The sequence below is a fragment of the Sturnira hondurensis genome, unplaced genomic scaffold (genome assembly GCF_014824575.4).
Source record: "Sturnira hondurensis isolate 20B ecotype Veracruz unplaced genomic scaffold, ASM1482457v3 Scaffold0019216, whole genome shotgun sequence".
NCBI classification, from domain to species: domain Eukaryota; kingdom Metazoa; phylum Chordata; class Mammalia; order Chiroptera; family Phyllostomidae; genus Sturnira; species Sturnira hondurensis.
In genome coordinates this window covers 8543213-8555341 of record NW_028091847.1, presented here as the reverse complement: position 1 = coordinate 8555341, position 12129 = coordinate 8543213, and positions in this window count along the sequence as shown.

Here is a 12129-nt window from a genome sequence, read left to right as displayed (position 1 = left end):
TAAACTTAAATATAAATGTAAAAATATAAATATAATATAAATTAAAAGTAAAAGAAAAAATATACTATGTAAACACTAACCTAAAGAAAGCTATTTGGATATCAAAAAAAATAGACTTCAGCAAAAGGAATATTACTAGTGATAAAGAGATATAACATAATGATAAAGGAATCAATTTTCCAATAAGTTATAAAATCTTAAACATGTATGCCCATAACACCAGAGCTTCAAAATACATGAAACAAAACCAAATAAAACTGAAAGAATTATAGACAGATTCAAAACTGTAGTTTAAAACTTCATCCCTTCTCTTTTGTTTATTTATTTTTTTAATTTAATCTTTATTGTATTTTTTATTGTTATTAATCTCCTTTTACCCCCAGCAATCACCACGCTGTTTTCCATGTCGGAGTCCTTTTTCTTCTTGGCTCAATCCCTGAACTTCCTAACCTCTTCTCCTTAGCTACCATCCTGTTCTCCATTTATGAGTCTGTCCTCATTTTCCTTGTTATTTCACTTTGTCCATTAGATTACACATATGAGTGAAATCATATATTTTTCTTTCTCTGACTGGCTTATTTCACTTAGCATAGTGTTCTCCAGATCTGTCCATACCATTACAAAGAGTAAAATTGTTTTCTTTTTTTTTATGGACAAGTAGTATTCCATTGTGTAAGTGAATGTGTAGAGAAAAACTCAATAAGAGTATAGGAGTCCTAAACAACATTATCAATCTATTATACCTCATGGACATTTATGAAACAACCCATCCAACAACAGCACGACACTTTTTTTAAGTGCACTTGAAAAATTTCACCAAGACAGACCATATTCAGTTCACAAAATAGGCTTCAGCAAATGGAAATGAATAGAGATCATACCATATACTCAGACTATAACAGAGTAAAACTAGAGATAAATAACAGGAAGCTATTTAGAAAATCTCAAAATATTTGGAAATTAAACAACACAATTTTAAATAACCATGGGTCAACGAGGGAGTCTCAAAGAGAGGTAAAAAAAATATTTTGAGCTGAATAAATGTGAATATGAAATAGCACAAAATGTGAGATGTGACTAAAACAGTGATTACATGAAAATTTATGGCAAAAAATGTCTAAGAATAAAACGATTATAACAGGATCATAAAATGGTTAAACAAAAAGAATAAAGATCTCAAGTCAGTATTCTAAACTTTTACTTTAAGAAAGTATAAAAAGAAAGAAGCAGACAAATACAAGGTGGGGCAAATTTATGTTTTATCTTACACATAAAACATAAATAAAAGAAATAAGTGTATATTTACAAATTCCCAAGAAAAGGCAACAAACATGGTTCTAGAAGCAGTAAAAGAGGTTAGCCAGGTCACAGGATGCAAACTTAATAATTGAAATTTTAGGTTAAAAAATAATACAAGTTAACATACACCAAAAAACCTTAGATATGAATCTAAACAATTATGTGTAGGATCTGTATGCTGAAACTATAAAACACTGACTTAGAGTGCTTTAAAATCCAAAATAAATTTAGTGTCACACCATGTTAATAGGTCTAAGACTGACTATTACTAAAATGTCAATTATCTCCAATTCACTCTATAGATTCAACAAAATCCCAAACAAAATCTCAGAAGGCTCTTTTGTGAATATTGACAAAGTGATTCTAAAATGTATATGGGAAGGCAAAGGAATTAGAATAGCCAAAACATTTTGACTCACATTTTCCTATTTCAAGATGTACTATAAAGTTACGGTAATCAGATGGTGTACCATTGGTAAATCAATAGAACAGACAGAGACTGGAACTAGACCCACAGGACTAAAAGTTGACAACTAATTTTTTCTAAAGGCAAATGCAATTCAATGGAGAAAGCATAGTTGTTTTTTTTTCAATAAACAGTGCTGAAGCAGTTGGATGTCTATATGCGCCACCTCCAGAAAAAGAAATCTGAGCCTATACTTCAAAAATGAACTGTAAACAGATTATAAATACCAACATAAAGTGAAAAATCTAGAAGAAAATAGAGTAAAATCCATGTGAACAAAATATTTTAATTTTGTTGCCACAATCATAATCCATAAATAAAGAAAAACTTGGTAAACTCTACTTCAACAAAATTAAAAACACTTACTTTGCAAAAGACAGCTATAGGATACATTTAAAAATGGCAAATTTCATATCTGGTGAAGAACTTCTAACCAATATACATAAAGAACTCTCAAAACTAAACACTAATAAATCAAACAGACTGTTTTAAATATGGACACCTATATGGTGAAATATCTGGATACCTTTCATGAAATATATGAACAGACATTTCACCAAAGAAGATACGGGTATGGCAAATAAGTCTACCAAAATATGTTCAATGTCATTATCATAAGAAAATGCAAATTAAAACTGCCAAGAGACACCACTACATAACTACTAAAATGGTTAAAATATTTTTAATGGCAGCACCTGCAACTTTATTAAATAGTTGGTGGGAATGAAAAGTACAATAGCCTCTTTGAAAAACAGTTTGACAATACTTACAGGTAAATATATACCTACCATATAATCCATCAATTTTACTCCTAGGTATTAACCCAACAGAAATGATAGTTTAGGTACAGGCAAAAAATATGCCTATGAAAATTCACAGCAACTTTATTCAGATTCATCACATTCGGAAACCATCCAGATGTCCATCAACCAGCAAATAGAAAAACAAGCTATGGCACATTCATACAATAAAATACTCTACAGCAGTAAGTCAGAACAGACTGTTTGTTGACTTACTAACAATGAATGGGTGAATCTTAAGTGCATTTTGCTAAGTGCAAAAGCAAAACTCAGAATCCTACATGTTATAATGATTCCATTTAGATGATACTCTGGGAATAAAATTACTCTAAGGAAGCAAAATCAAGACAGTGGTTTCAAGGAGTCACGTGGTAGGAGGAGCTATTTTCTATAAGGAGACACAAGGAAATTCAGGGGGTGATGAAACTACTTGTACCCTACTATAGTGGATACATGGATCTATGCATTTCTCATTCCTATAAACCAGTTCACCAAAACAAATGAGTTTTACCACATTAGCTTTTGCGGGGGGGGGGGCTGTTAATCCCTCAAATTGTTGAGAAAGGAGGATAGATTCAGGACACAACAGATGGATTTAAGTTATTACAAATAAATCACATAGCCTCATTGAAAGGAAGGAAGAAAAAAGATGACCTAAGTAACTCAGGAAAAGTGTTTCCACTAGGTACTTAAAAGTTAAAGACAAAAGAACCATGCACACATCATACTCTAGTTTGTAAATTTGTTCCTTAGAGGGGTATGGGTTAATAGTTCTGAAAATAATTTATTATTAATATATAGGTTTGAACAAATAAGCAAATATAACTTGACTAGTCAGAGCTAGATTTCTCCCTGTCAAATAAAGCTGCTAATAAGAAAAGGAAAAAGGCAAAAATAAACCCTGTGTTCCTGGATTGGAGTCAAAGTTATCAAATTAAATTCATTCATTTTAAAATTAGATAGGAGATAGATAAGTAGATGGATAAAAACAGATTAATGGATATAGATAAAAGCAGATTAGATAGATATAGACAGAGAGGTAGATTAAAAACAGATGTGTTTATGCATTAATTAGTATCCATACATCTATTTCCTCACTGTATCCACTAGACTAGAAGCAATGATTCCCAATAGCAATGATTCCCAATAGCAATGAGAACAGCTAGACACAGATCTTAGCTTCTGATTACCATTCTCCAATAAAAGAAATTGGGGCTCCGTGAAGAACTGATTGATTCAAGTTTGGAAAGGGGAAAATATAAGATAAACCAACCTTATATCCCTATGGTGGGAAAGAGAGAGAGAGAGAGAAAGGAAGGAAGGAATTGCTACCAGATGGGGTGCAGATGAGCATATGGATGGGAAGTCCTTCTTAATCTTAGACATGGAGTGGATCTAGTTCTTGGGATAAATCCTTACTGGACCATCAAGCTCCTTCTCCTCTAAGAGAAGACAGCCAGGGTCTTGCAGTACTTAAAAGTATAGACACTAAACTGTATTGCTCAAGTCCAGATTCCTGGTCCGCCTCTTACTAGCTGTGTGATCTTGACTTCTACATACCCCCATCAATTGTAAAATGCAAGTAAGAGCTACTAACTTAAAAGTTTGTGGTAAGGATTGAGATGAGGCATATAACCCACTTATAATAGTGCTTAGTATTCAGTATTTTAGCTAATATGATTCATGATTATTTCACAAAGAAAGCATAGGTTCATCTATCAGTCAACACATTTTGAGTTTCCCAGAATTAAACAAGTGAGATTTGGGGGGAGGGGGGTATGTGAGACATGATAGGTATAGAGTTTAGGGCTTCGTTCCTTCCTGGTAACTCTAAATGGGTTTAATCAAATTAAACTTTAGAGCATACCCTTTGGTCCTAAAATACCCTTTCTGCCAGCGTTCCTATACTGTAACTCCTAAAATGAAGAACTGAACTTTTCCTCCCATAAGGATATATTTGAAAGGCAAACTTCCGTAACTGAAGGACGAACAGTCACTAATGTGAACTGCTGAGCAAAAACAGGCCACTTTCTTCTTTGATGATGATTTCTAAGGGCACACAGAGTAACAAATAATCACCCAAATAAGGGCAAAAGCACAACTGTGATGAATATTACAAAACAAAATTATATGAGATGAGAAAAATACCATTCCTAGCATTTTATATCAGCTAAACTATACTGTACTAAGTGTTGAACACGGGTATAACAGTGCACTGTTCTGGTTGTGTGCATTGTCTCGAGCCTTACCACAAACTTTCAAGAACAATAAGTACCTCTTACCTGCATTTTACAGATGATGGAGACACATAGAAGTCAAGGTCACACGGCTAGGAAGTGGCAGGCCAGGAATCTAGAGTCCAGCAGTGCTGCTTACCATCCATCCTCGTAAGCATCGCAAGGCACAGGCTGTCTCCTCTTAGAGGGGGAGGAGCTTGATGATCTAGCAAGGATTTCTTTCAAGAACTAGACCCACTCTGTCTAAGAGAAGAAAGATTTCCCGTCCCCTTTTCCATCTGAGCCCCANAGTGCACTGTTCTGGTTGTGTGCATTGTCTCGAGCCTTACCACAAACTTTCAAGAACAGTAAATACCTCTTACCTGCATTTTACAGATGATGGAGACACATAGAAGTCAAGGTCACACAGCTCGGAAGTGGCAGGCCAGGAATCTAGAGTCCAGCAGTGCTGCTTACCATCCATCCTCGTAAGCATCGCAAGGCACAGGCTGTCTCCTCTTAGAGGGGGAGGAGCTTGATGATCTAGCAAGGATTTCTTTCAAGAACTAGACCCACTCTGTCTAAGAGAAGAAAGATTTCCCGTCCCCTTTTCCATCTGAGCCCCACTGCCATCAGAACCCACTCCTCTCTCCTGCATCCACATGCTGCCAAATACATGGTTTATGTTCACTGTCATATTAAAGAAAACAACCTGAATGCTGGGGCGAAACTACCAAGATGAGAATCTCAGCTCCACCACTTATAGGCTGTGTTAACTTGCGAAAGTTGCCTAAAACTCTTCGAACATCAGCTACCTGTCTAGAAAATGGGATCCAGATTTCTGTGGTGGTGTTGTTAACATTAAATTAATTACTGCAAATAAATGTTTTAGTGGAGCACCTGCCATAGAATAGGCACCAAATTAGCTGCAGCCCTTTCTGTCAGACAGAGATTTAGTCAGCATTCAGTGACATTTTTTCACCCTATAGACCAATGTGTCTAATTTATAGAACAAGAATTTGGCAATATCACATTGTTGGGGCATACTATATTATAAACATAAGTATTACTGTGAATAAATATATGCACGTTCATTATCAGAACTAATTTTCACTCCAGTTTTGGGGTTCACATACCCTTTCAGCAGCTGGATCACTGAAGACTTGAAGGACTTCAGAGTTTCCCACTCCAAAATATGCAACTTAGACATAAGAATTATTTTGAGATGAAAACCATTGAGACAGGACAAACTCTACCACAAAGGAAAGGATAATTCTTAATCACTAGAGACAACTGGAGACTCTTACTAGTCCAGAAAAGGCACCAAACACTTCTATATGGCACTCCTTACTAAAATAGCCCTTATTTTCTCTAGTTTCCCCCATATGTATACCTTTCCACAGTTTGCCACCCCTAAATGCCTCAGTCCCTTTCCTTTGTCTTGTCACTTCACACATTTATTGTTCTTTCCAAGATGCGATACAAGCCACAAGTTCTTACCACCCCTTTGAGTTACTCATCACTTGATTTCTGCTGCATGTATGTGCCCCACTCCTGTTATAACTTCTGCTTGTTTTCCTCTTGTCGATCTGTCGTTAGTCAGTCAGATTTGCAGGGCCCCAGTCAGAGAACCTAGGAGGGCAGAGGAAAAGTTTTCCTCCCCTACAGGGCAAATCAGAATCCTGGTCTCACTGCATTTTTATTTTTAAAGTACACTTGCAGCTTAGAAGTCAATGACTTTCCTGATCATCAGGGTTGAAAGCTGCCAGCGGCCAGCTAGGGAGGTTGCCTGGGCCAGTCCCTTTCCATCCATCTGGTATGCGAACCCTTCCTGGAACTGGGGACCAACACCAGGGAAAGGCTACTGAGCTTATTACTGTGTGTAAAGCACCTTGCCATCCCTGACTGAAAGCAGCTATAGAAGTGCAAAGACTTCTATGTGATTTTATCTGCGAAGTAAGTTGAGGTCACAACATCAGGTGGGGTTTAAGCCATATCTCTCGCTTCCTTTGTTATTGCGGATTAAAGTCAGTCCTTTTTAATGTTCCTAAAAAGTTTTTTTTTTTTTTCTGGAGATAGCTAGATGTGCGACATTGAGAAAGATTTAATTCATTGCATTGTCACGGGGATGATGGTGTTGGCTCGATTTTGGATGTGAGGATAAAGCTATAGGATACTAAACTCTCCCACTGTTGCAATTCTCACAGTGCAATATAATTAAGGGCGAGCAGGAGGGCAACCTGAGCAAAATATTAGAATGCTGGACAGTTTGAGAGTGGGGTCAGAGAAGGTTGAATTTAGCAGAATGGCTCCCTGGGGCGGGGCGATATCAGGCCAGAATGGATGAGGAAGGAAAAATACACAATCAGCCAGAGGGTTGAGGAGTGCGGGAGTGTGGTTTACTGCTGAGGGCAATTCTCTACAAACCACAAAGTATTAAAAAAGGAAAAAAAGACACCCTGGGATTAATTGTCATTCCACTGGCCTGTGAGGCAACTGATACCAAATATAATTGAATTACTTTGTAATTATTTCTTCTGGAGTATTAACCTAAGCTAGGCTTTGGAAATGGAGTTTTCTCTCTCTCTCTCTCTCGTGCTTTGCACTGCAAATGGTTTGCATTACGGATATTTTTCTGCTTTGCTGTATTATCTTGTGCAAACTACACTGGTTTGTTTTCCCCCCGCTTCCTTGCCAATGGGGTTGTTTACTTATCGGAATTAAAGTCAGAAGTGAGCATCTCCTGCCAGCAGGACAGAATTTCTAATAAATATGTAAATAACACCTCTCTCAGCCGTGGCTGCGGGCGCTGCTCTCACGTGGCCTGCCCGGGCCACGCAGTCTGGGGCTCAGGCAGGCTCAGAGAAGATGAGAGATTTTCATCAATCTGTGAATCAGAAAGAAATAAAATTAAATCTAGCCCGAGAGGGCAAAGGAACAAAGGTGAGGTGGTAAGGAAGGTCATCTGTCCTTGTCATTATAGAGATAGGTCATTTTCTTTGGTCTGTGGGTGAAAGTGTCTGAAGGTCAACACAGCCTGTCACAAGAAAGGGACTTAGAACACTTGGAGGTGGCTGAGGGCGGGGAGAAACAAATGTCACATCTGCAAGCAGGCCACGGTCCCTTCAATAACAGTGGTGGCAAGGCCACCGGCTACACCAGCTCACACTCCAGTTCTTTGCCAGTAGTAATTACCACTGAGTCTCTACATTGCACATTGAAATCAAAAATATTTTCAAGACATTTAATACACTTATCCTCCTGCAAAGAAGGAAATAAAACCAGCTTCTGCAGAGGTCAAGGGAATATTCCTGAGTGATGCTGAACAGCAGGAGCTCTGGAACCAGAATTCAAAGGATTGAATTTCACTTTGCCACTTCCCTGCTCTGTGCTTGAGTTTCTCGTGTATAAAATGGGTATTCACCCATTCAGCAGTATTGACCACGTACTATGGGCCAGGCGAATTTGAGGGCACAGCTCTGCCGCTGGACGGTCCAGCCCAGTTAACAATAGTGGTACCTACCTCAGCGAGCTGCCATGAGCATTAAATTAATATTTGCCCCTGGGCCGTAGTAAGTTCTCAATAAATGTGAACTAAATTTAAATGTAGTATTTAAACTCACACAAAAAGGCAGACTACAAAGTAGCAGTTTCCTCAGGCCAGGTTTGAATCGCTGAGCCACTTGCGCTAACAAGGCTGTAGCCAGATCACAGAAAGACCTGTGTTGGAGTTTTGGGATGAGGTCAGAAGGCTCCGACAGGGTGGTGCTTTAGGGTTTCACGTAGCCAACCAAGTCATGGTCTGGGAAGATGTATAAAACACAGAGATGTGCTGCGGAGAGTCATGGGGTTTTCTGATATCCTCTCCTCTTCCTCCTGGGACCTTCCTCAAAGGCTTGGAAGTCTAGAATATCTGCTGCTGGTGGACCCGCCTGGAGCAGTTACACCGTATTTACTTTCTGGTCCAAACTGGGTCCTCCTAAAGGAGATGCGGCCTCAGTTAAATGGCACAGTCAGATTTGTTTTCTGTAAGTCTATTTCTTCATGAAATAAAGCTGGGCGGCCGGGGAGGAATGCCTTCCTCCCTAGCACTCTGTTTCTTTTGCCAGCTTAATGGGTTTTGCAAAATGAGTTCCCGGCAAGGAAATCCAGGGGCTGAGTGGAGCATTGTATCTGAGCTTTGTCAGAGCAGTACGCCTGGGTGAGTCTCTTTCCATGATAGAGGGAAGAATTAATTAGAGCCATAAATTATGGATTACTAATCCTTGTGCACTGTAAAGAAAAGATACGCAGCTAAGTTTGGGTCAAGGGCCACATGTGTGTGCCTACTGTAGCCCAGCCTGTCCCCTCCTTTTTTCTCTTTGGGTGTCTAACCTGAGTGACATCCTAGAGGCATTCATTATTGGCTTATCCACTAGAAAACCAAGAGTGCATTAGCTTTAGAAGCCTCAAGGAGCAAATACTGCTGGGAAGTGCTGGAATCACCAAGCAGATTGGCTGCTACTTTTTGGATCGAGGCCATGGCGAAAGAGAGAAGTGCAATTTGTTAAATACTTAAACAGCAACCTCCAAGAGTCATCAAGTCGTGGAGACAGATCCCTACCACCCCCCCACCACTACTTACCCCTCGAAGTAAAATAATTTGCTTGATATTAGGCAAGAAGAAAAATACTCAAAATGAAATTTCTAATATCATAGAATGTTAAGCAGCTATTAAAATGATATTTACATAGAGTTTTTAATGATATGGAAAGAATCTTATAACCTGAAGCACAAAAATGGAATAGAAAATTACATTAATATACAGAATGATCTTAATAAGGTTTAAAAGCATGGGGGGGGAGTGGGGCAGTTTGGATGAAATAAGCCCAAATTTCAGGATGGTAGATGAAAAATAATATTTCCCTGCTCTTTAAAAATTGTATGCATTTTTCCAGTTTTTAAAACATGAGCATGTATTACATTTAAAGGTAATGTGAAGTATGAAAGTTTAAAAAAATAACTTCAAATCAGCAATAACAATTAAGTTGATCAAAGGCCACTCTCCCACCCCAAATGGTGGCCTTTGGAACTGTTCGGGGCAAAGACCACGAGCGGTTTGGAGAAATATACTCTCCCCTCCATGCATTTTCTTTGTTGCTCCTGCCTTTGGCGGAGTTCTGGCCCTCTGGGGCTCTCTGCCCGAGCTCCTTGCTTAGAACTGGTGATTGGAGAGTGTTTCTGAAAAGATCATCCTGACAGCAATATAAATAGTGTATCAGAGGACTGCCAGCGTCTGGTAATTACGGGCTATCCAGGCAAGAAAAAATGGTAGTTTGGACAAGTGTGGAGACAATGATGATAAGAAAGAAGTAGACATATTTGAGAGAAATTTAAGAGCTTAAATCAATAGGTCTTGAAAGAGAAGGACAGTGAGTAATTCACCAAAACAAGGTGCACAAGAATATGACCTGGTTATTTATAGGGGGAGAGGATTGTATTAACTATTATTTCAAAATAGATTATCCTAAATGTAGTACCTTAAAGTAATACAAACTTATAATATCAGTTTCTGATCATCAGAAATTCAGAGTACCTATATGTTTCTGGCTTAGGGTGCTGCAAGCAAGATGATGGTCAGAATTATATTCATCTGAAGGTTCAACCAGGGCTGGGGAATCTTCCCAACTTTCTCACATGGCTCTTGGCTGGTCTTCACTTCCTTACCATGTGGGCTTCTCCAAGAGGAGCATTGCAGTTGGCTTCCCAAGCATGAGTGATTCAAGAGAGATGGGAGAAAGAATGCAGCAGGTGTAAAACTTGGAAAGAAAAGAGCTGTGATCCCTTCCACTGAGAATGTAATTTCTTCTAAGGAACCACAGTTGTGTGGATGTGAGTAAACTTTTTATACTGGGAGGAGTTATTCTAGCATTTTTACCTGCACTTTCTGAGTCAGTTGGGCACATCAGTCCTTTCAGGAGAACCTGCCTTAGGCACCTAACCTTTCATGGCTCAGGTGTGTCAAGACCAAAAAAAATGGCCCAAATGGAAGAACAGGTCAAAGCTCCAGAAAAAAAGACAACTAAGTGACAAAGAGATAGCCAGCCTATCCAATGCACAGTTCAAAACACTGGTTATCGGAATGCTCACAGAATTAGTTGAATTTGGTCACAAATTACATGAAAAAGTGAAGACTATGCTGAGTGAAATAAAGGAAAATGTACCAGAAACCAACCGTGATTCGAAGGAAACTGGGACTCAAATCAATGGTGTGGACCAGAAGGAAGAAAGAAACATCCAACTGGAAAAGAATGAAGAAAGAAGAATTAAAAAAATTGAGGGGAAGGGGAATCTTAGGAACCTTCAGGATATCTTTAAACATTCCAACATCCAAACCATAAAGGTACCAGAAGGAGAAGAGGAAGAATAAGAAATCAAAAACTTATTTGAACAAATGATAAAGGAGAAATTCCCCAATCTGGCTAAGGAAAGAGACTTCCAGGAAGTACAGGAAGCTCAGAGAGTCCCAAAGAACTTGGACCCAAGGAGGAAAACACCAAGGCACATCATAATTACATTATCCAAGATTAAAATGGAGAGAATCCTAGAAGCAGCAAGAGATAAGGGAATAGTCACCTACAAAGGAGTTCCCATCAGACTGTCAGCTGATTTCTCAAAAGAGATCTTACAGGCAAGAAGGGACTGGAAAGAAGTATTCCAAGTCATGAAAGGCAAGGACCTACATTCAAGATTACTCTGTCCAGCAAAGCTTTCATTTAGAATGGAAGGGCAGATAAAGTACTTCTCAGATAAGATCAAGCTAAAGAAGTTCCTCATTAGCAAGCCTTTATTATATGAAATGTTAAAGGGACTTATCTAAGAAAAAGATAAAAAATATGAACAGTAAAATGACAGCAAACACACGGTTGTTAACCACCACACCTAAAACAAAAACAAACTAACCAAACAACTAGAACAGGAACAGAGTCACAGAAATGGAGATCACATGGAGGGTTATCAACAGGGGAGTTCGAGGGGGAGAGAGGAGGAAAAGGTACAGAGAATAAGTAGCCTAGATGGTAGGTAGAAAATAGACAGGGGGAGGGCAAGAATAGTATGGGAAATGTACAAGCCAAAAAATGTGTATGCATGACCCATGGATGTGAACTAAATGGAGGGGGATGTGGATAAGAGGGGGTGTGCAGGGCAGAGGGGAATAAAGGGGGGAAAATGGGACAACCGTAATAGCATAATCAATAAAATATATTATTAAAAAAGAGAGAGGAAGCAGGAAGCTAAAGTGCTTTTTATGACCTACTCTCTGAAGTCACGCACTGTCATATCTGTTTCTGTTCTATTCATGATGAGT